Genomic DNA, 25915 nt, shown 5'->3' with positions numbered 1-25915 from the left:
GATCCAACATTCTGCTGCATTCAAGAAATACACCTCAGCAACAAAGATAGGTATTACCTGAGAGTAAAGGGCTAGAAAAAGATTTTCCAAGAAAATGGACCCAAGGAAGCAAGCTGGAGTAGCCCTTCTAATATATAATTAAAATAGACTTCCAATTAAAGTTAATCAGGAAAAGTGAGGAAAGACACTTTGTTCTCATCAAAGGAAAAACTCACCAAGAGGACATCATAATCCTGAATATCTGTGCCTCAAATACAAGGGCACACACATTCATTCATAAAAGAAACACGTTTAAAGGTTTAATCACACATTGATCCAACACACTAACAGTGGAGTTAGTAAGTGGGGAATAGGAGAAAAATCCCTAGAAGTGACAGGAGCTCCACAAGAAGAACAACAGTATCAACTAACCAGGGCCCAGTACGGCTTCCTGAAACCGAGGCACCAACTGAAGTCCAAGGATCGGACTAGGCCCCTTACACAGATATAGCCCATAGGCAGCTCAGGCTTCATGTGGGTCCTCTAGTAAGGGGAACATGGGCTGTCTCTACTATAGACTCTGACGCCAACTTTTTTCATCATTCTGTCCTGGTGGGACTGTATTTTCAGGCCACAGGGGAAGAGGACACTTTCACTCCTGATGCCGTGCTGAGCTGGAGTGGATGGAAATGGGAATCTCCCCTTTTCTGAGGAATAGGAAAGGGAGGAAGGGGACAGGGAGGGAAGGTGTTACTGGGAGGAAAAGAGAGATGGAGCTATGACAAGGATGTAAAATGAAAGAAAAATCATTAAATAGATAATAGATAGCTAGATAGTCAGACAGACAGACAGATAGACAAGTAGAAAAGAGGCCAAGTAACATAGAGGGCCCGAGGGAGGATGCTTGATTCTCATTCAGAGGTGGAAATAGAATAGACATCAGAAGTGGATGAAGAAAAGGAAATGGGTTGAGTGGGAATGTGGGGAATAGTATGGATAAGGAATTGAGTGTTGGAGAAAAAGAGGTTTGGGAGGTCAGAAGGCAGAGTGAGAGAAGGGAAATGTATGGGTGGCATTTCCACGAAGTGAACATTCCAGCAGTGGTGGAGATGGAGAGTGAAGATGAAACCTCCAAGCCAGGAAGAACTTTCTGTGGAAGGAGGTGGATACCAATGCGCCCACAATACTTTACAACAAAATTTACTCTGCTTACAAGGTGTGTGAGGAAAACAATGGAACAGAGACTATGGTAATGGTCAACCAATGGCTGGCCCAATGGCTGGCCCAATTTGAGACCCACTATATATATATATAATTTGGTTGATATGCTGGCTTGTCTTATGTGGGTCCCCTCGCAATTGAAGCAGGGTCTATCTCTGACATGGACTCTGTTACCTGTTTTTGGATCACTTTCCCCTAGCTGGGCTACCTTGTCTGGCTTCAGTGAAGTAGGTTGCACTTAGTCCTGATAAAAATGTGTTGGGCAAGTTTGGTATGGGGTAGGGAGCCTCCACTTTTCTGAGAAGGGGACTGGGGAATGGGAGAAGAGGGTGGGAGGGTTGGATTATAAGAAGAGGGAGGGCATCAATAGGAATGTAAATGAAATAAATTAATAAGAAAAGAAAAATGTGTTATATAAATTTAATATTGATATAATCAGTGTTTAAATTATTATTATTTCTAGCACTCTATTTATAAAGGACACTTACTCATGGTTTTGCATTAAACTCCAGACAGGGAGACAAATATTTTCTCCCATGCTTATTGACAACATAATGTAAAATGTACAATACCCAATTGGAATGACTTATGAAATAATAAAAATCATCAAACTGCTGATATTACAAAATGTAGGAAAATATATTACCTGCCAGGGGAAGAATACTATTGCTTTTCCATTATTATTTGGTTGAATTTGTGTTTGCTGAAGAATCATCTCATGGAGACTGTAGGCCACAGCATACACAGCATTATATATATTGTAGACATCTTCACTCAAAGATGGGTCAAAAAGGTGTCTAGGCAGTAACTCCAAAGAAGCATTTGGTTGGCAGTTCTCCAAAAGTTGACAATCAACCTCAGAAAATGAGCACTCGAAGAACAAATACCAAAACTTGGGAAGATAAGTATCTTCTGGGTACTTGTAGGGATTAACTGTTTGAACAAAATTTGCAAAGTCAACCATCTCTTTATGGTGGTGTGAAAAAATGAGACTCCCATGAAATGAATCCGCCATGAAATAATCAGAATAAGTGTCAACATCCCATTGAGAGTTCAAGACCCAGACTTTCCAAGTGATTAATAGTTGTGCGATGTGTTGCATTAAACCCTGTAAAGAAATTGTGTCCCCACAAACAATTATCACATTTGCTGGTGATTCCTCAATTTTCTCCAGACTTTTCCATAGTTCATTGGAAAATGAATTCCAGGTGCCAGAGATCATTTTCACAGAGCTATGCAGATGCTTTTACTCTCCATATCTTTTCTCAAGTCAGAGAGGATCTGGGATCTGGGATCCTTGGTGGTCATCTGAGATTATTAGACCAACCCAGGATCAGTTGAAATGAAGCAACAAAGAGACTATTGCAAGTGACAGAGATGTGTCCTTAGGAGCCATCTGATAGAGGAATTTAAACTGTTCTGGGTCATTCAAGATAGAATAAAATGGCCCAAAAGTGAGCTAAAGGGGAAAAAATGGAAACAAGTTAAAGAACATTGGCACCAAACACAATCTCAGTCTAGGGTCAACATATGTAAGCAGAGAGGGTAAAACATGGTTCTGTCATATTGTAAAAGGCAAATTCATTACAGAGTTTTTCCACAGAAATTACTGAGAGGTTTCCATTTTAAATAACCTAGCCAGTCTCATCCACCTCTCATTCTTTTTCTATTTCAAGTACTGCAGATATGGAACTGTCATCAAGGACCTTCATAGTTGCCTCTGATAGAGGATTAACTCCAGTGTCCTTACATAACCTTTTCAGATACCTATACCATCAACAAAGGATACTTGACTCCTGGTTCCCAGAAACCACCCCTTACCTGAGGTATTTTGTAGAGTTGTATCAGTGTCTCAATCTGGGCAGATATTACCAATAATGTTCCTGTGATTGCAACTGGGGATATGCTCTTTTGTACAAAGTTGTAATTAGGTATTGGATTGCTCATCCTTGTGAGCCATAACAGGGCAACAAAAAGAATATTCTTTTCACTAAATGGAACATTAAGAACATCAAAGCCCAGAGTTGTGTTGGGTAGAAGATGAGGGTTTCTGTTGATCTCCTCAATGGCAAAAACCAGGGCCAGAACAAACTGGTAGTTCTTAAACTTATACCTGCATATATTTCATAAAATTACACAGGAAGAAGACATAGATCACACAAGCTTCATATTTATTGTTATGGTTCTCATTACCTAAATGCTGATGATCCTATAAAATCCATATTTTAATATCTTCTCATGAATGACTGAAATTAGAATTGGCATTTTAAGAGATAAAATTAGGCTAGATCCTAAAGAACATTCATTGATTATGGTCTCAGAGACTCTATTATTGTATTGATTTATTTTTCTCTTATGCATGGAAAAATAAAAGAAAAATTGTCCATGAGTGAGCAATTGGGTTCTACCAAAGCATCAGAATTCTTCATGTCTGAATCTTGGCCTTTCATCTTCTACAATTACAAATGGTCATTATATGTTGATACAATCACTGAAATTTTTGTGACTATCTTATTTAAAGAACTGCACAAAGTTAGTCAAAATCATATATTGCCATACTGTCATTTCTATGATTTTTTTGAACAGGGTGGCTTTGAATAAACTGTACAGACTAGGCTGGCCTTGAAAACATGAGTGAAGGAGAGATAAATCTGTTTTTGTTATGATTCCAAATGTGGAATTGGAATCGTCTTGTGAGAGAACAGGTGAGGTTAGTCCACTAGAATACAAACCACCTCGTGTGGGAACTTGATTGTTGTCAGCTGAAAAGATCCATGAACAGACTCTGGAAGGAGATATATAAATGAACCCAAAACAGGAGGTGGGGCCTTTGGAGACGTGGGATTGTTTTGGCTGTTCATTGCTCCACTTCGAGATGCTCATAGAGAGAACCACTCAAGGGAAAGCTTCGGGGCTCCAGCTCCTGCTGAGGTTCCAGGTTCTGGTTACTCCAGGTTCCAGCAGAAGAAATCCTGCTGGCAACACCAGGAGAATCATTCCTCCGAACTGATGTCCTTATGGTTTTGTTATTTTTTTATTAATTTATTCATATTACATCTCGATCATTAGCCCTTCCCCGGTTCTCTCCCATTCTTGCCTCCCTCCCACTTCCCCCCTTTTCCCCTCCCCTATGTCTGTGACTGAGGGAGACCTCCTCCCCCTATATATGCTCTTAGAATATTGAGTCTCCTCTTGGTAACTTGCTGTCTTTCCTCTGAGTGCTGCCAGGCCTCCCCATCCAGGGGACGTGGTCAGAAAAGGGGCACCAGAGTTCGTGTGAGAGTCAAATCTCACTCTCCACTCAACGGTGGAGAATATCATGTTCGTCGGCTAGGTCTTGGTAGGGGTTCGAAGTTTACTGCCTATATTCTCCTTGGCTGGTGCCTTAGTTTGAGGAGGACCCCAGGACCCAGATCTGCCTGTCATAAAGTTCTTCTTGTAGGTTTCCAGGACCCTGTGGATCCTACTATTTCCCCATTCTTCCATGCTACTCTCACCTAAAGTCTCAATAGGATGTCCTCTCCTCTGACCCACTTTCTTGGTAAGTAAAGTTTTTCATGGTACGTATCCCTTGGATTAGTGTTTTGATATAAGTGAGTATATACCGTTTGTCTCTTTTTGCTTCTGGGTGAACTCACTCATTATGATAATTTCTAGATCAATCCATTTGTCCACAAATTTTGGGAATTCCTTGTTTTTAATAACTGAGTAGTATTCCATAGTGTAAATGTACCATGGTTTCTTAGTCCATTCTTCTACTGAGGGACACTTAGCTGTTTCCATGTTCTGGCTATTATGTATAAAGCAGCTATGAACATGGTTGAGCATATATCCCTGTTGTGTGGTAGGGTATTCATTTTAGTGTCAAAATGTGCTGTTCACAAAAGTTTCTTTAAGATTATAGTTAGTAAATTGTTCTTTACTTGGATATAGAAATATTTCATATTAAGACATTGTTCAGGGTTCAAAAGAAAATCAATATTTTTTAAATATTTTGGAAAGATATTAATGGAAGGAGATTAATTCTATAGTAAACATACTTGAAAAGAAAAGAAATAGTGCATTTTTAGATGTCAAAATTTTCTTCCAAATTCTGGCATTTTAGCCACTTAGTGGTTTGTTTTCCTTCATCAAAATGTTTGCAACTATGATTCTTTGTAATTCCCTATTCCTTTTCAAAAGCTTATTTTAATTTAGTGTAGCTGCTGGTATACCATATATCTGCTATGCATGCTGGCTCAAAGGACTTTGTATTTTTCATATCTCCAATATATTCTTTTTCTGAGGTGGTGCTAAAATTTACAGATTGCGTGCATGCTCTAAGATGTGTTTCTTTTAAACCTAATGTATTTATCTTCACAGAAAACTTCACAGAAAAAAACCCAAAAGACTTTGTATATGCCCTAATTTAAAACTAATAAGTAAAGATGTGATTGTATTTCGCAGGGGAAAATAATGAAAACCACAAAATTTAGGAGCAGGGCGACAGACTACAATGATTAAAATAGAAATACAGAGACGAGCATTGAAAATATTTTAAGTAAAAAACATATCATAATCAAATCGAAATGTCAGGTACCAAAATAACACACCAGAATTTTGGACATCTCAGTAAACTTGTAAACTGTGGGAATGACTACTCTGATTCACGCTAAGAAAGTCATATGCTGTACATCTTTCCTGTTCATTATCTAGAAGTTATATTAGGAAGGTACAAGATTGGATCCTGCAATCTTGATGGCAAGATGCCACTGTTGAGAATGCTATATAATTGAATTACACAACATGGAAATATCAATCTTTCCTGCGTATATTCATAGTACTGAAAGGTACTATGCATGGTACTAAAGAAAATAAAAATAATCATAACTCTCACTCATCTGTGAACCATGAGGGCTATAATAATGGCTGGCCATATATGATATGCCTTCTAGTATAAAAACAGGCACAAATATTATATGTTGAACCAACATTTTTAATGATTTGATATAAGGCCCCTTCAATAATATGGAACACATGTTTGGCACTATAAAAATAGCTAAGTCTGTAACTAGGTAGGTTACAGACCCAGGGATGGACTTAATGATATAATTCTGTTAAATGGACACAGTATGAACTTAAGCCCTAGTGAATTATTGCTGTACACATGCATTAGTGCATCCCTCTGCCCTCATCAGCAAAGCTTTTTTTCCAGCAGATGGCAAATAACAAAGAAAGCAATGACAGAGTATATCAGAGATTGTAAAAGACTATGAAGTGCTCAGCCATACATGTGACTTACATATCACATGCTTACTCAAAAGGCTGGGGATCATGGCTGAAGATAAGGGGGAAGGTTGTCATGGCCAGAGGCTGTGGACAATCTCTAGGAAACAGTATTTTCTGTCCAAAACATATTAGTTACACATTTGAACTCACAAAGATTATGACAGCATATGTAAGACCATTCTTAAACAAGGCAAAATACCATCATGGAGAAGAGATGGGCACAAAAATCTCTTACCCCTAGCTGAGATGCTATTGAAATTTGACAGTTATTGGGTGAAATATGGTCAGTTTCTTCAGTGTTGAGATCCCTAGAGGGTTGAGAACACTCAAGGAAAGGCCCCAATTACAATAGTATTTTTAGGACACAGAGTATAGTAAAGTGAAAAAAAGAATAAAAACACAGACTTAGTTGGGTATGAAGGTAAGAGTGCAGAGAGTGCATATGAGAAGGTGTGGTGGTGTAGGTGAATATAATAGTTTTATTAGATAATTGTAAAACAAATAATGAATATTTTAAAGCACAAGATAAAATAAAAACTGTGGAAGGTCATTTGTGAGACACAAGGAAAATAAGTACAATTTTTGCCAATGGATAGTATAGATTCAAATGACTTCATACATAGATATAATAAGTATCATTTTGACTTTATTCATGTAATCATAGGCTTGCAATATATTATAGAATTCAATCATTACTACATATTTCATGGTAAATCAGCAGAGGGTCTCCAAGCCTCCTAACACAAAGCTCTGATTAGGAAATGGAAAATTTATAAGTGAGATTTCATCACTTTATCCTAGAGTCATGTTTTGATAGCACATAGTGTGTCATAAGCATGTATTAAAACTCAACATAAATTAACTGATTCTGTCTCATTATTTTGATACACTGAGTTTGAATTCTGGATTTCATAGATTGGTTAAATATTCATTTTGTCTAATATATTTAAAGATGTGCATGTTCATGAACATATATAATATCTTTCTTTTATATTGAAACGATATTTTCTACTTTCCTTTTTTTTACTTTTTTCTTCTATCTTCAAACCCATCCAAATTTCTGCCACCACTTCTCTGTCTTTAGAATGCAAGTAGACAAATTTAACAAAAACCAAGCAAATCATTATTTTTAAAAAACAGGGATGGCAGGTTTGATGATACCACAGCATCATGAAGCAGATGATTTCTGAGTTCAAGGCCAGCCTGGTATACTTAGAGAATATAACACCAACCAGGGCTATCCTGGGAAACACTGTTTTCAGGAAAGAAAGAAAGAAAGAAAGAAAGAAAGAAAGAAAGAAAGAAAGAAAGAAAGAAAAGAGAGAAAAGAGTGAACATTTAGCTTAGAACAGTAGACCACACTTTTATTTTCAGTACTCAGAAGGCATAAATGGGCAGATCTCTTTCAGTTCTAGGCAAGCTTTGTCTACATAGTAAGTTATAGAACTGTCAATGCTATAAAGGGTAAGTGAGCTTTTGTTTCTAAACACAAAACAAAAAGAGTAAAAGAAAACACCAAGACTGCAAATGAAACACACATAGATTTTAAAAAACTAAACAAAATAGTGAAATACCATGACCAAGAGCAAATTGGGAGGAAAAAAATATATATATATTGCTTTTTAAAAATTATTACTATTTTTGTGATGAAACACCATGACCAAAAACAAGATGGAGAGAAAAACTTTTATTAAGCTTATATTTTTACATTGTAGTCCATCACTGAAAAAAAAATCAGGACAGGGATCTCAAAGAAGGCTCACAAGTGGAGGCAGAGGGTGATACAGAGGCCACAGAGGGCTTCTATTTACTCTATATGTCATAATGGTTCTTTTGGCATGTTTCCTTACAGGATTCAGGACTACCAGTCCAGGAATGGCCCCGCCAACAACGGGCTGGGCCAATCCCTATCAATCACTATTTGAGAAAATACCTTACAGGCTTGCCTACAACCCAGTCTTAGGGAGGCCTTTTCTTAATTGATGTTTCCTCCTCTGAGATGACTCTAGCAGGTCTAAAGTGGATATAAAAATATCTGGCATATTTAGCTATATTTCTTCATCACTGTTCATTATAGAATGAAGTTAGGGCAGGAACTCAACCAGAGCAGGAGCTGGAGGCAGGAGCCATGAGGAATGCTGTTTATTGATTGGCTTGCTCACTTTTGGTTGCTCAGCCCACTTATCTTATGGAACCAAAGACCACATGTTTGTTGTTCAGATGATGTGAAATGACTAGGAAGAGAGAGGAGTGATTCCTGTTCTCATAAAGAGAAATAAAAAATCTTATATTCCAACTTAATTTTTGCCATTTTTATTAAAATAATATCAGAAAGATTTCCTGTATGCTTTACTCTTTACATTGTATTTTGCAAACATGTAATATTGGCAGAAACAAATCTCACTCCAATTTCCAGATATTCCTTATTCTCAGGAAGATGCTAGTGCTCTGATAGTACAACTGGAAGTGTGGTCAAAATATGTTTTAGCACAAAGAAAGAATGCTTAAATTGTAAATTTTATGTTTGGGAAGAAACATTATCACTAATAGTGGTGACTCCATCTTCACTTGTGAGCTGACTGAGTTACATTTGTGGCATTTATAGTTATGCTTGAGAACAGAAATAGAGAAGTTTCCTAGTAGCCCATCTCTGCAGTTCTTTAAGAAATATGTGACTTCTTTTTATGTCTAAGCTGTTTCTTTTCCTACACTTTTATCACAGTTACTACTTACATGTCTCTTTTAGTAATTTTACTAAGTATAATTGCATATTTTACCATGTGGATACTCTACACATTTTTTTGCTTTCTGGATTTCTGACTGTTGTTTCCAAGCACAGAAAGCACTTTAGACTACTAGGCCACTCTGGTAGCTCAAGTAATTGACGTTGTTTATGTTTAGTATGCAAGAGTTACTGCTTCTGTCACACAAGTTCAAGTATCAACTTTCTAATGTGTTTAACTGAAGTTTCCAATGGCATTTTTTCTGTGCTGTAATAAAGGTATTCTAAAAGGAGCTATTTGTATAGACAAAGATAACTCAAATGTACAATTTCTAAATGAAAATCTAATTATATTTAAATATGAGTGAATCATTCCGAGTGAAGGATTATATTTGATGCTTATTATTCAGGTGATTGGAAATAACTAGCAAGAGACAGGAATGATTTTTCCCATAAATAGAATAAAAAACCTCAATTTATTTTTTGTCTATGTCATAAAAGAGCATTGCTTATGTCCATACATCCAGACACATAGAGGCATACAACATTTTTATGTAATATATTTGTTTATGTATTTTACTTACTGATCATTGCCCCCTCCCTCCTCTATTCCTTGCCTCATTCTCTCTCCATCTACTCCATCTGCATTCTCTGTTATTCAAAGGAGGGGATTCCCTCATTTCAACTCAACAATCACATCAAGGTTGAGTGTGTACTCTTCCCATGTGGCCTGAAAATGAATCCCTACCAAGGGAAAGAGAGTAAAGAAAACAGGCAACAGAGTCCATGTTAGAGACAATCTAAGCTCCCCTTACTAGGGGACCCACACTAAGCCTGAATTACGCATCACCTATATCTGTGTAGGAGTCCTAGGTCCAGTCTTAGAGGATCCTTGGTTGGTGATTGAGTCTCCACAACTCCCTCTGTGCCCTGATAAATTGACTGTTGATTTCTTGTGTAGTTTATGTTAGTTGTTCATCCTTCTATACTTCCTCCTACTTTTCTACAAGAATCTGAACATTTGTCTAATATTTGGTTTTGATTCTTAGCATCTGTTTTGATTCACTGGTGTCTGAAACACAGCAGAGTATCAATAGTAGTGTCAGAGGTTGTCTCTCTCCTGTGTTCTGAGTCTCAGTTTGGGCCAGGCATTGCTTGGACATTCCCTAATCTCTGCTTTATTTTTATCCCTGCATATCTTGTAGGAAAGGTAAATTTCGAGTCATAGTTCTTGTTGGTTGGTTGGTATTCCCCTTCCTCCATTAGGAGTTCTGTCTAGTTAGAGGGTGTCCTCTCATCTCAGTCACCACCATATCATCCCAGAACTGTCTTATTTATCCTTCTTGTCAGAGAGATATATCCACACATGCCTTAATTCTTACTGTTCAGGCCCTCTGACCTGCTGCATCAGCTCTCCCCAGGTCTGGTATCCACCCTCATTTCTATCTGAACTTTCTCTCCCACCTTGTTCTGTATCTTCAACTTCTTCTGCTATCTATTATATTTCCCTTTCTGAGGTAGAATAAAGCATCCTCTCTGGGTTCCTCCTTTTTACTCATTTTCTTTGGCTAAGTAAATTCTAGTATTCTTATCCTGTACTATATGGCTAAGTAATCATATCCATGTGCATTTTTGTTAGTCTAGGTTATCACACTCAGCAGATGTTTTCTAGTCTACTTGTATGAAAAAATTATGATTTTTCTTTGTTTTATATCTGAGTAGTATTTCATTGTTTATTCTCCATTGTTTGTTTGAGTGACATCAATGTTTTCTGGACTCTAGCTATTATGAATGAGGCTGTTATGAACATAATTGAGCAAGTGTCCTAGGATAGATGTCCAGGTATGGTACAGCTATGTCTGGAGGTTAAGCTTTTACCAGTTTTCTGATAAAGTAACATATTGATTTCCAAAATCAGACATGCATCTATTTAAATATGCATCTCCTGCATGTGCATTTATTGGAAAATAAACCAGAAAAAGATGCTCTGCCTCAAATATAATCTAAAAAGCAAAACAACAATATGAAGATGGATAGGAGAGAATATGATATATATATCTCCAAATAATTATAATGGATTTAACCTTGGTACCAAATGTTGCCCCAGAAACACTCCCATGCATTCACCAGTCATTCTTTCACTATCTTAGTCAGTTCAGTTAATTTCATATGGAAATACCAGAAACTCAGAGGCTCAAACATCATGTGTAATTTTCATATTTCTATGTAATTAATAAGTGAATACATAATCAGGTTTATAGCTTGGTCAAAACCTGTGGCCTTGTCTTTACCTTCTAAGTAAGTATTTAATAACCACAGATGGAAATGCTTTCCATGGAATATGAATGTTTTGTGTAAATGAACTCACATGAAATTATATAGGTGTTGCAAAATTCCATACTTTTATCTTTGCAAACTTTATTCCACGGGATAATTGTTCCAAACATAGGAATAAAGACAATATCTTCAAGTACATGATAGTCATTGTATTGATTTCAAATGATTATGTGTATACTTCCGTACATAGTAAATATTGTACCATCTTACAGAACACCAGCTGAAAGCCAGTTTCCTATGGTTTTGGCTTTTTCCTTGGATGAAATAAACAGAAACCCTGATCTTCTAGCAAATATATCTATAGTATTTCCAGTACCACATTTTATAAGTGTTTCAGAATTAAAAGCTCTCATTCATGTTTCTTAACCAACTCATTTGTTTTCTCCTACTTATGACTGTGCCCAAGTAGTCACTTTTTCTTACAGGACAAAACTGGGAAGCATCTGTACTATACCACACATTCATGTACAGCCATGAACCTCAGCAGGTGAGAGTTTGTTAGGTTAAAATTTAATTAATTTGTGTCTCCATTGGTGGCTTTGATAAGATGCAAAAAAAGGGGGTGTAAAGAGGAGACTGGTCTTACTGGCCTTATGTCAATCTCTGTAGTTCAATGGTATTATTCAGATACTTGATGGGGATCTGGAATTTCTTTATGTGAAATAGGAATAAGAGGAGAAGTAATAGTTAAGGGGGATTCCTAGAGATTTTTACAGATTAAATGTGTTTACAAGTTCTTAAAAGTACATGTTACCTCATGCCGCTCCCTGTGTTCTAGGATCTTCATCTTACTTATGGGCCTTTCCATCCTCTCCAGAATGACCATGTACAATTTCCCTATATTTATCAGATGGCCCATGAGGATACATCTCTCCCCATGGCCCTTGTTGCCTTCTTACTTTATTTAAACTGCAACTGGGTCGAGCTGGCCATCTCTGACAATGAACAGGGTACACAATTTTTCTCAGATTTGAAAAGAGAAATGGAAAAGGATACAGTCTGCTTTGCCTTTGTGAACATGATCGCACTGAACATGGAGGTATACATGTCAAGAGCTGAAGTGTATTACAACCAAATCATGACATCATGATGGTGACACAGACAGTACTCTTGCGGTGGCCTTTAGAATGTGGGAATCTCTAGGTATATGAAGAACATGGGTCACCACCTCACAGTGGGATGTTCCTACAAGTAAGAGAGATCTCACACTTGACACATTCCATGGGATTCTTCCTTTTGCACAGCACCATGGTAAGATTTCAGGTTTTAAAAATTTTGTCCAGACATTGAACCCTCTCAAATACTCAGATAAATATCTGGCAAGACTGAAGTGGATGAACTTTAACTGTGAAGCCTCAGCATCTAACTGTAAGACAATGAAGAACTGCTCATCCAATGCCTCATTGGAATGGCTAATGGCACAGATTTTGACATGGTCTTCAGTGATAGCAATTATGACATATACAATGCTGCATATGTTTTGGCCCATGTCTTTCATGAGGTGCTTCTACAACAGGTAGAAAATCAGCCAATTGACAATGAGAAAAAACTTGGTCATATCTGTTTGAAGGCAGTGCTTCTTCTATTGGATTATACATGATCTTATCAATGTCATAGTATTTTAAGAGTCTCTCAGATGATTAACTGAGTGAACTAGGAAATGTTTCCCCCAAACCTCGGTTTCTAAATGCTTTTATGCTGACACAATAAATCTAGAACCTTGTATAGATCTTCAAATACAAAGGTATTGGAATGAAAGACACCATTTATCAGTGAAAATCAGTGATTCTGTAACAGAGCAACTGAATGTGATCCTACTTTTTCTTGTAATGAAGAAATAATTAGTCTTTTCTCATTATGGTCTCCTTGATAAGGAGATGAATGTTCATTAATTCTGAAATTTGAGGTAATAAGTTCAGGGGATTGTTTTCTCAATTGATTCTCCCCAAATGTAGTCTCTGTTCACCTTCCTCAAAGTCTTAGTATAATTGCACAGAAGTAGTTATGTGAATCAGTTTATTACACACCACACCCCACACACACACACACACACACACACACACACTAATTTGTTTGGTTATATGTTTCTCACTGTATTTGTATTTCTAAGTGTGTTTCTGTGTATCTCTCTGTATATCTGTATTTATGTGTGTGTGTACAGATATGTATGCGCACATGTGTGTGTTTGTGTCTGTGTGTTTCTGTCCATCTGACTATCTGTCTGTTTGTAGAAGTGAGCATAAATTGTCTGTGTTTACATGCTCATGTATACATTTGTTTCTCTTTTGTGTATGTTTCTGTTTGTATTTATAAGCGCATGTGTTTGTGTGTTCTGTGTTTCTGTATATTGGATTGCACATATGTATATCTCTTGTTCTGTGTGTGTGTGTGCATGTGTGTGTGTGTGTTTCTATCTGTCTTTCCTTTGATATTGTGAGCATAAATGTGTTTTTGTGTCCATGTCTCTCTGTGTGAATGTTTGTATCTCATTATGTCTCCCTGTATGTATTTGTCTGTGTATGTGTGTGTGTCTCTGTATGTATTGGTACATTTCTGTACTTGTGTGTCTGTTTGTGTGTATATGTATGTCTGTGCCTGTATGTTCATATGTGTGTCTGGACATGTATGTTAATGTGTGTGTAAACAAATATGGGGCTATATTATGTGCATATCTCTATATAGATGTGGGTCTCTCTGTGTGTAGATCCATGTGTGTGTGTGTTGTGTGTGTGTGTGAGTTGTACATGTATGTTTGATGTGTAAGTGCTTATCTATGCTTGTGTTTCTTAGTTTCCTTTCAGTGTACTAAAATTCTGCAAATATTATGACAAATTAATATAATGTTCTGATTTCCTTGAAAATCTCCACCTGATACCTTCAATAAAATTGCATTTCAGATGTAATCATCATACATTTTCTCCAATCTGGGAAGAGCATATAGATTATATAATACTGCCTGTTTTTTCAGATGCACTCCTTGATGAGAAAGACCTAATTTACTACTCCTACTGGAGACAAAGTGACCATGAACCAGAAAGAAAAAGTTCAGAAACATTTTCTACATTTGGAATCTCCCACATGATTTTGAACTTAAGGTGAAGATAGGAAAGTTTAACCTATATTTTCCACATGGCCAACAGCTCCATTTATCTGAAGACATGCTAGAGTGGGCCACAGGAAGTAGACAGGTGGGTTTAAAGAACTCTACTGATTTCCATTACATACATGTAAACACTGTGTATTTAGTTGGTCCATTTATGCTTTTTTATAAGTTAGTGAAATGAAATAAACTGTCACATAAGGAACCTACTTCTAGTCTCCTATGTTATATTTCTTATTTTCACTATTTTTGATGTTATTTCTTCAAGGAGTTCATGCAATAGTTACACTGTATTTTATTATAAAAGAAAGTGTGTTTTTGTTTTAATATGAATATGAAACAACTTTTGACCACTCATTTATAATATTTCCAGTAAAGTGAGCAATATACTCATGGTATCATTCTTACTAATATATAGTGATTTCCTTACATATTATGAACCTCTGATAAAAAGTTAAAGAGACTGAGGCTAAGTGTAATGATGCAGTAAATTAAGAATATAAAGGCATTAGAAAACAAATTCATCATTTGTTTTAGTTTTAATTATCTTTTTAAATTTAATTTTTTTATTTTATTCATTTTACATCCTAGCTTTAGCACCCTCCCTTGTGTCCTTCCAGGCCCACCTTCTCTCCTCCTTTCTCCTATGCCTCTTCCCTAGTCCTCAGAGAGGGGAACCCTTCTCCCCTACTTACTGACTCCAGCCTATCAAGTATCATAAGGACTGCCTGCATAATCTTTCTCTGTGATTTGATAATGTACACCATCAGGGGGAAGTGATCAAATTGAAGGCAACAATTTTATTTTATATGTTTGCTTAAGCCTTCTGACAAAGATTTCCTAAGTTTTCAACCCCTCTAATCATAAATTAATAATGTTGTGATACATGTTAAATATTCTATGAATTATTACATTGTATTTTCTTTCTTTTTTATATGTATGTGGGTTTTCTTCTGGATATATGTCCATGCAATACTGGAGTATGTGTTGTATATGGACATTTAAAGAGTGATGCAAATTTTTGGGAATGTGAGACAGCTTAGATGTGCAAAATGGGTGCAAGATATCAATTGATATTCACTGTTTGTCCATGCCTCAGCTCTGAATTACACCATGTAAAGAAACTGCTCACTACAATATCCTTGCTTGGTCCTCTTAAATGTTGTGTAGTTCATTCAAAGTAATGAAGCGGTATCTAGTTTCCTTCTGTGTATTTGGAGGTATTAGTAGTAACACATTTTTGCTATGCAGAAACTTGTGAATAAAAGATTTCATCATAGCTCCAGGATATGTCACAGGTATGAATTCTAATGTGGCTGGTTTTAAGGTATTCTATTCGAACTACACAACTACAAAGTTGTTTAAATTTTAAAGAGGTTAAGTCCAGAAGTTCTTCTGGACTTAAAGCTATATTTTAAATGATAGCTCAGGTTACTTATGTACTGTGATATTTACAGTTAATTGTCCTTCTCAGAGTTATGAGAGGAATCATTTTTTATGCAGAGGAACCCAGGACCTGAAGTTTAGCTACTGAGATACATATGCATTCAATGGCAGCAATGAAATCTCATTTGTTTTCTAAACACAGTTTGATTGAGCATTACAAAAACTCAATACTAAGTAATATATAGTACTCAATAATACTCAATACTAAAAATAATACTCAATACTAAAAAATATATAGAATCAATGCTCTGCTTCCAAATAGGCATATCAGGATACATGCAGAAACAAACAAACATAAAGATGATGATATCAAATCTACCTTGCTCAATATGTTATAGTCATAGTTTTAAATAAGAGTATATTCAATGATATGTTACATACATAATTCAAAAATGATTCTTAGAATGGTCTATGAAAGTGAGAAGAGGAGACATACATTACCTCTGGAAGGATACAAGGTGTCACAAAAACTAACATAAAATAAGCCACTGAAAAGTTATGTGAAAAAGGAATCCCATGAAGGTACAAAATAATAAAAATATTCCAACAAAAATATGTAAAGGAAAAACAAATTAAGTGAAATAAAATTCTTAGGAAAAGGTCTCACCAAAACAGCAGTTCAAGATAAAGACAAGATTGCAAAGCTTGAATGTTATGCATAAGTATTTAAAAATTCAAACTATAACAAAAATAAAACAAAACAGAAGATTCAAAATATAGGAGACCGAGGGTTTCTTATTAAAAGATCAAATTTACAATCCAGCGACACAAGGGGAAAAGAAGGACACACTCATCTCGTCAACACTATATTGAGTATAATGTAATCATAAATTTCATGTGAGATGTGTGCCCATCGAGATACAACAGTCATTTATATAGCAAACATACAAAATCAGTAAATGAACAGCCCTTGACATATTTAACTTAAAAAATATTTTTTAACAAAGACATAAAGTTGAAGGCTGCAGTACACAAGACTCTGTCATAGTAAGTTCCCATCTGTATATCAGTCAATGTCACTATGGATGTTCTTACAGGAGGAGAGTAATAGTGTCGTATTACAAACATTTAACAGCCAACCACAGTAACTAAAACAGAAAAGTTATTCCTCATAATAGAAGGATACAGAACAGAGTTCAATAATAGACACAATCACAAGAATTTATAAGCACTGAAAAATCACGATGAAAGACCCAAGTTGAGCCACTTCACATGATGAATGCAAGAATCAAAGGAATCCATAGAAAGCACTAAGATCCATAGAAAAGCAACTATTAGAAAACTATTAAATACTACAATATCAACAAGTAGACAATATTCACCATATAATCAACAATAATAATTTATTGTTAATGATCACATTCTCTAATAAAAAATTCATAGAAACAAGATTGGTTCAATAAAACAACAACAACAGTAACAACAACAACCCAAAATTTTTCTTTATTACTTCAATGGAAAAAGTTATTTTTAACCAGAATGGAATCCGTCTATAAAAATGGGGGTGATGCATTGTTATGAAATGGAAACAAACAAATGAAAAATGCTGAAGATATTCACTTTGATGCAAATGGTTGGAATAGTTCTTAAGTAAACACCTATCAAGACAATTCAACAACACACCACAATTCTATTTCACTCAAGAAATGCAATAGTGATTCGAAAATGCAGATCTGTTAAATGAGATACACAATTTAAATACACTCTAAGATGGAATTATATGATTATACAAAAATATTCATATATATATTATAAAGAAGTCCATCATCCATTCAGAGTAAAGAGAAAAAATGTTGGAATACAAAGAACATGTAATGTCTTAATAGAATAGAATTTTTTGGCAAACAGATTTCAAGAATTGTGCTAGATGAGGAGAAAACATTTCAATAAAATCAGAATTTTATGGTTATGGGTATGTGTGGTATACGTTTTAATCCAAACAGTTCGTAGGTATATTTAGAAAATTTTCTGTTGATATGTGGTCAGTTTGACCAATATAGCTAATCTAAGGCTGTCAGTGTGACATGGAGACCATGCCTTAAAATACTGAACATAAATTGGGCAGCAATATGCACTGTCTCTACTCTTCTTCAAAATGGTCATTAAAAATCTTAACAAGTGCCTAGCTGGAGATTGAGATAGATACTGGGACTTCCTATTGGTACTCTAGGTGAGAGACGTAAGGATGAATGTGGAAATAGAAGGTCCTAGAAACCTACAAGAAGACAAGAAGATCTGGACTCAGGCTGGTCAGCTAAAAATCCTGTACTAACCAAGGACAATGAATGCAAAAACCTAGAACCTAGAACCTAGAACTCGTATCCATATCTAGGAATGGACAGCACATTCTCCACAATTGTGTGGATAGCAGGGACTGACTTGGACATGAACTCTGGTATCCCCTATTTGACCACTCCCACTCGGTGGGGAGACCTGGTGACGCTCAGAGGAAAAGTAAGCAGGCTGCCAGGAGGTAAGCAGGCTGATAGACTTGTTCTTTTAGTGGTGGACAATATCCCATTCTGTCACAGACCTAGGGAAGAGCAATAGGATGAAAGAGGGAAGGATGGGGAATTGGAAGACACAAATCAGGGTATAAAAAATGAGATTTAATCTGAATAAATTGCTTAAATAAAAAAATCTTACCAAGTGCCAAAATAACTGTGAAAATATATTTTAAAAAGAGAGAAAATGTCCAATTATAAGTGAGTATATACCATTTAAGTCTTTCTGTTTCTGGATTAACTCACTCAGTATGATCTTTTTTAGTTCCATCTACTTGTCCACAAATTTCTGGACCTCCTTGCTTTTAATAACTGAGTAGTATTCCAGTATTCCATAGTGTAAATAACCACAGTTACTTTTAAAAGAAATTTTATTAATTTATTCTTGTTACATCTCAATGGTTATCATATCCTTTGTATCCTCCCATTCTTCCCTCCCTCCCATTTCCTCCTTATTCCGCTCATCTATAACTGTTCCTGAGGGGGATTTCCTCCCCCTGTATATGCTCATAGGATATCAAGTCTCTTCTTGGTAACCTGCTATCCTTCCTCTGAGTGGCACCAGGTCTCCCCCTCCAGGGCACATGGTCAAATATGAGGCACCAGAGTTCATGTGAAAGTCATTCCCCATTCTCCACTCAACTATGGAGAATGTTCTGACCATTGGCTAGATCTAGGTAGGAGTTTAAAGTTTAGTGCCTATATTGTCCTTCACTGGTGCCTTAGTTTGAGCAGGACCACTGGGCCCAAATCTGCCTATCATAATGTTCTAGTTGTAGTTTTCTAGGACCCTCTGGATCCTTCTACTTTGCTATTTTCCCATGCTTCTGTCATCTAGAGTCCCAATAGGATGTCCTCCCCTCTGTCCCTGTTTCCTAGTAAACAGAGGCTTTCACGGGACATGCCCCTTGGGCTAATATGCAGATATAAGTGAGTATATACCATTTGAGTCTTTTTGCTTCTGTGTTAACTCACTCATTATCTTCATTTCTAGCTAAATCCATTTGTCCACAAATTTCAGGAATTTCTTGGAATTAATAGCTGAGTAGTATTCCATAGTGTATATGTACCACAGTTACCCTAACTCTAACCTAATCCTAAGTCTAACCCTAACACTAACCTAACCCTAGCGATAACACTAACCCTAAACTAATACTAACCTTAACCCTAACCCTAACACTAAACTGACCCTAACCCTAACCTTAACCCTAACACTGAGCCTGACATTAAGCCTAACCTTAATCCTAAACCAAACCCTAAACCTGACTTTAACCCTAACCCAACCCTAACCTAACCTACCCGTAACCCCAACCCTAATCCTAACCCTAACTTATCCCTAAGCCTAACCCTAACCTAACCCTTACCTTAACCCTAACTTTAACCCTAATCCTAACCGTAACGTAACCATAACCGTAATCCTAACCCTAACCCTAACCCTAGCCCCTAACCCTAACCCTAAACCTAACCATAGCCCTTACCATTTCCCTAACCTAACCCTAAACCTAACCTTTAACACTAAACCTAAGCCTCACCTAACCCTAATACTCAACCTACACCTAATCCTAACCTAACCTTAAAGTTAACCCTAACGCTAACCTTAACTCTAAACCTAATGTAAACCTAACCCTGACCGTAAACCAAACCCTGACCCGACCCAACCCTATCCCTAACTCTTACTTAACCCTACCCTAACTCTAACGCTAACACCAACCCCATGCACAACAATAACCCAAAACCAAACCGTAATCCTAATCCTAACCTTATACCTAACCCTAACACTAACACTAAGCCTAACCCTAACCCTAACTTTAACCCTAACTCTAACCTTAACCCTAACCCTAACCCAAACCTAACCTTAACACTAACCAAATGCTAACCTCACCCTAACCCTAACCATAAAACCTAACCCTGACCCTAACCCTAAACCTAAACCTAACCTAACCCTAATTCCAACTTTAACCCTAACCCTAAACTTAACCCCTAACCCAACCCTAATCCTAACCCTAACCCTAAACTAATCCTAACCCTAACCCTAAACGTAACACTAACCTAACCCTAGCCCTAAACCTAACCTTAACCTAAACCTAACCTTAACCTTAACCCTAACCCTAAACCTAACCTAACCATAACCATAACCATAATCCTAACCTAACCTAACCCTAACAGTTACCCTAACCCTAAACCAAACCCTCCATAACCCTAATCCTAACCTAACCTTAACTCCAAATCTAACCCTAATCCTAACCTTAACCCTAACCAAAACCATAAACTAAGCCTAACGCTAACCCTAACACTAACACTAACCTTACCCTAACACTAACCCAACCTAAGCATAACCATAAGCCTAACCCTAAACCTAACCCTAACCCTAACCTGACATTAACCCTAACTGTAACACTAACCTAACCCTAAACCTAACACTAACCCTAACCCAACCTTAACACTAACCCTAACCTAACCTAACCACAACCGTTACCCTATCCTAAACCTAACCTAACCCTAAACCTAACTATAACCTAATGCTAGCCTTAACCCTAACCTAACCCTGAACTAATGCTAACCCTAGTCCTAACCCTAACCCTAACCCTAACCCCTAACCCTAACCATAAACTTAACCCTAACACTAACCGTATCCCTAACCTAACCCTAAACCTAACCCTAAACCTAACTTTCACCCTAATCCTAACATTAATCCTAACCTAACCCTAACCTAACCATAACACTAACCCCTAACTCTAACCCTAATGCAAAACTAAACTTACTCCTAACCCTAACCAAAACACTAACTATATCCTAACCCTAACTTAAACCGAACACTAACCCTAAGCCTAACCAAAACCCTAAACCTAACCCTAAACCTAACCATAACTTTAAACCTAACCTAACCATAACCATAACCATAACTCTATCCTAACCATAACACTAACGCTAAAGCAAACACTAACGCTAACCCTAACCCTAAACCTAACCTCAACCTAAACCAAAATCTAATCCTAACCCTAAGCCTAACTGTGGCAAAAACGTAACCAAAACACTAACCTTAACCCAAACCCTAACAATAAACCTAACCTAACCCTAACCTAACACTAACCTAACCTTAACCCTAACCCCTAACTCTAACCATATCCATAACCATAACCCTAACCCTAACCTAACCCTAACCCTACTTTAACCTTAACCCTAACCCTAACCCTAACCCTAAACCCAACCCTAATCCTAACCTTAACCCTAACCATAACCCTAAACTAATCCTAACCCTAACCCTAACCCTAACCCTAACCCTAACCCTAAAACTAACCTAAAGCTAACCCTAAACCTAACAATAACCCTATACCTAACCTAACACTAACACTAACCCTAACCCAAACCCCTAAACCTAAGACTAGCCCTAACCCTAACCATAACCCTAACTCCAACTTTAACTCTAACACTAACCCAAACCCTAACCCTAACCCTAAACCTAACCTTAACTCTAACGCTATTCTTAAACTAATCCTAACCCTAACCCTAACCCTAACACTAACCTAACCCTAACCCTAACCATAACCATAACAGTATCTCTAACCTAACCACAACCCTAACCCTAACTCTAACCCCAACCCTAACCCTAATCATAACCCTAATGCTAACCCTAATCATAACCCTAATCCTAACCCTAACCTATCCCTAACCCTATACATAACACTAACCCTAAGCCTAACCCTAACCCTAACATAACTCTAACGTTCCCCCTAATGTAAACCTAAACCTAACACTAACCCTAACCTTAAATCTAACCCGAAACCTAACCCTAATCCTAACCATTACCCTAATCTTAACCATAACGCTAACCCTAAACCAAACCTAACCCAAAACCTAACCATAACTCGAACCTTAATCCTAACCTAACCCTAAAACTAACCCTAACCTATCCCTAACCCTAACATTAACCGTAACCCCTAACCTTATCCCTAATCCTAACCCTATCCATAACCCTAGCAGTATCTCTAGCCTAACCACAACCCTAACCATAACCATAACTGTTGATGCCGCTCCCGTCCAGCAGGAAAGACACCAACACCGGGAACTCTTCTTGCAACAGTTTTTATTCAGGATCCTGGAGTGATCCCGGGAAAAGCTCCCACAGAACCTTTACAGTGTATCTGTCCTATCAGAAACTGCCACGTCATCACTCCTGGTTGGTGCATTTGGATCATGCCACCTCATGCTATGCCTTGTTCAGATCACACCACCTCACGCTATGCTTTGTTCGAATCACGCCACCTCACGCCATGCCTTCAGGCATGTGCATAAGGGACTTGCTCACTGCGAATGTGCAAAAAAAGGGGGCACTGCGCATGCGCAAAAGGGGGCACACTGCGCATGTGCAAAAAAGGGGTGCACTGCGCATGCGCAAAAGGGGGCGCATTGCGCCGGGAAGCAGCAGGGGGTGCTGCTATCTGTGGCTCTCCACACTTTTCCCTTAGTCATTAAATTTTGAGCAAGTGGCACAGAGAATGCCTGGTAGGTTGTCCCCGCTGCACTGGAGAAGTAGGCTGACAAGATGGTTGAACATTGGCCATATAGCCCGTCCCCAATTTCTTCTTCTTCAACATCTTCTTCTTCTCCTCCCTCTCTTTATTAGAAAAGGAGGTAGATGAATCCATCATATACAGGTGAGCTTGGGTCCCCGAAGGGAGCGGGCATTAACCAGAGGGGGGAAGCATTGACCTGATCCTCCTGGGGCCACATTGGCCTGTCAAGATGTCTTTTTGAGGAGGAGAGGGGGGTCCTGATCTGCTGTCTGTGGGCATCCCCAACATACAGCAAACAAGACAGTTTCCGACATCAACCTCTATGCAATCAGGTTTATTTCTCGGGGGAACTCAGAGTCGGACAATCGGGTCCTCCCCCTGTGGTACCTCGTCCTACACTCCTTGCAGGTGCCCATGCCTTATGGCAGGCAATATCTGAGTATATGCCATTCTCACCATGGCATGGAAGGGGAAGCGGAAGCACATTAGTGTCATGGTCTTGGTCTGCCTAGTGCACGGAGGATCTATACCCATCACTGACTACTTCTCTATCATGCCAAGCCACATTTGAGGAGATTGCCCAGCCTCCAGTGCAGCAAATGCTTGCATCATAGAGGCCTGTGTGTCATGTTAGCGGGCGTGCATCCTGCATATGCACCAGAGTGCTAGGCAACTGACAAGGACCAGACACACTGTCAAAGCTCTTATTCCCGCCCATTCCTGCTGATGAGAGAAGGCGTTCTGGAACCACTGCGACAGCCCAGAGACCATGGAGATGTCAGTTCGTGTAGAATTGATGTGCACTAGGGAGAGATGCAGTTTCTGCGGGGGACTATCAAGGCTTCTGCTCCAGTTATCTGCAAGATACTGGGAGAGACTGCTAGACAAGTTAATAATCTGAAAACATAAGCTTCCTTTAAGGAGAAAGCCCATATATTCTGTATCAGGTGAAAACTCTTTTGTTAACGAAACATTAGTGGTGAAGATTCTTGGGAAAATTGCGGTTGTATGTTTTGGAAAATCCGACAAGATTTCCCACCTATACTCAGGCTGTGTCATGGAGCCCAGAATGTTTCCCACCATTATCATCCAGATTCCCATCTATGGGGTCAGGCTCTGCCAGAGGCTTTGGAACATCATCATTTTTTCCTTTTGTAAGTCAAGTTAACCTTTCAGGCACCCACACTGGTTGGTCTGCATCCTGTGGAAACACACAAATAGATCCTCTCGCCCAGACCAACACTGGGTCTGTGCCCTTCCACAGCCCTGTATGGACATCCTTCCACATGACTGTGCCTTTATAAGTAGAGTCTCGGCTCTCATGATGCTCATCAGCCATCATGCCGGACTTATCTAATTGAAAAAATTTTATAGTTAACATAGCCAGAGAAAGGCACTCTCTAGGTGTTCTTTTAAACCCTATTCCCCTTTTTTGTTTCTGAAGGCATTCCTTAAGGGTGCGATGTTTTCAATGTTGCCTTGTCCCTGAGGATTATAAGGGAGGCCATGAAGTAATGTAACACCCATCTGTGAACAGAAGGAAGTAAAAGTAGCAGAGGTATAAGCTGGACCATTATCAGTTTTATAAGTTTTTGGCATGCCCCAGGCACTCCATGCCGCAAAGCAATGATCAATAATATGATGGGATTTTTCTCCTGTGTGTGGGGATGCAAATATAATACCTGAGGCAGTGTCAATTGAAACAAGCACATATTTTGGCTTCCCAAATTCTGGTATATGAGTGACATCCATCTGCCAGATATGCAAGGGACATAGGCCTCGAGGATTTACCCCCAGGGGTAGTTGAGGCCTAAAAGGAGCACATGCTTGACATTCTTTCACCACAATTCATGCCTCCTCTCATGTAATGGCAAAGCGGGAAGCTAAAGTTTTCGCATTATCATGGAAATAAGAATGGAATTGACGGGCTCGATCCAGATTAGTCAAAGCAGTTAGGATTAAATGGGCCCATGTGGCTTTATCTACTATATCATTACCTTCTGATAAAGGCCCTGGGAGCCCGGTATGTGCTCGAATATGTTGAATAAAGAAAGGTTGAGTACGTTTCCAAATGTGGGTTTGTAATTGGGATATCAATTCTCCAATCACACTTTTCATATTAATCTTCCCTGTTATCTCTAACTCTTTGACTATATTAACCACGTATTTGGAGTCAGAGAGAAGATTAAAAGATTGTATGAATTCTTGAAAAACAGTGATGACAATTTGTAATTCAATTATTTGAGGTGAAGCAGAGGCACATTTCTTTATTACTGGCTGGCCTCCATCAACTGAATATGCTCCATGCCCTGTTTTAGATCCATCAGTAAAAATAGTGGGGCAATTTTTTAATGGTTGCTTAGATGTGACCACAGGAAAAATAACAGGATGCTCTGAGACAAACTGGAGAATGAGATCTTTGGGATAGTGATTATCAATATCTCTAGTATAACTGCAGCGAAGTATTGCCCAATTATCCAGAGTATGAAAAAGTACTTCAAATTGTTGAGCTGAATAAGGTATTATAAGCTTCTCAGGCCATTGTCCAAAATATTGAAGGCTTTGATGTAAACCTACAAAGGCCAATTGTGCTACTGCATCAGGATAATGACTGAGTGTTTTTCCTGGGTAAATCTTTGGATGAATCCATAATAATGGTGCCAATTGCATTAACACACCTGTAGGTTGTCCTATATGAGGGCAAGATTAATAATTGGAACGCTATATTGGGATTCCATCTGGTAAGACTTGCAGTAATTAATCCATCCTCAACAAGGGATAAGGCCACTCTTGCCTCAGGAGTAAGAATTCTAGGGGAAGTTAA

General features: G+C 37.9%; 1 protein-coding gene and 1 pseudogene across 2 annotated transcripts in view; both read right to left on the bottom strand.

Annotated features, from left to right (window-relative positions):
* LOC311604159 (maternal embryonic leucine zipper kinase-like) overlaps window positions 1–25915 on the bottom strand; it is a gene marked incomplete at its 3' end in the record, with an annotated part of 113594 nt that overhangs the window by 11434 nt on the left and 76245 nt on the right. The gene's annotated exons all lie outside the window — the stretch shown is intronic.
* LOC311603428 (vomeronasal type-2 receptor 116-like) lies at window positions 1666–24430 on the bottom strand (annotated as a pseudogene). The gene is made up of 3 exons: window positions 24333–24430; window positions 3022–3313; window positions 1666–2659 (listed from the first exon to the last, which is right to left on the bottom strand). The product of its transcript is annotated as a vomeronasal type-2 receptor 116-like (transcript).

Source organism: Acomys minous (assembly GCF_964271855.1).
Source record: "Acomys minous genome assembly, chromosome: 8".
Classification (NCBI taxonomy): domain Eukaryota; kingdom Metazoa; phylum Chordata; class Mammalia; order Rodentia; family Muridae; genus Acomys; species Acomys minous.
Note: the sequence above shows the minus strand (reverse complement) of the source record. Positions and strands in the feature narration are given on the sequence as shown.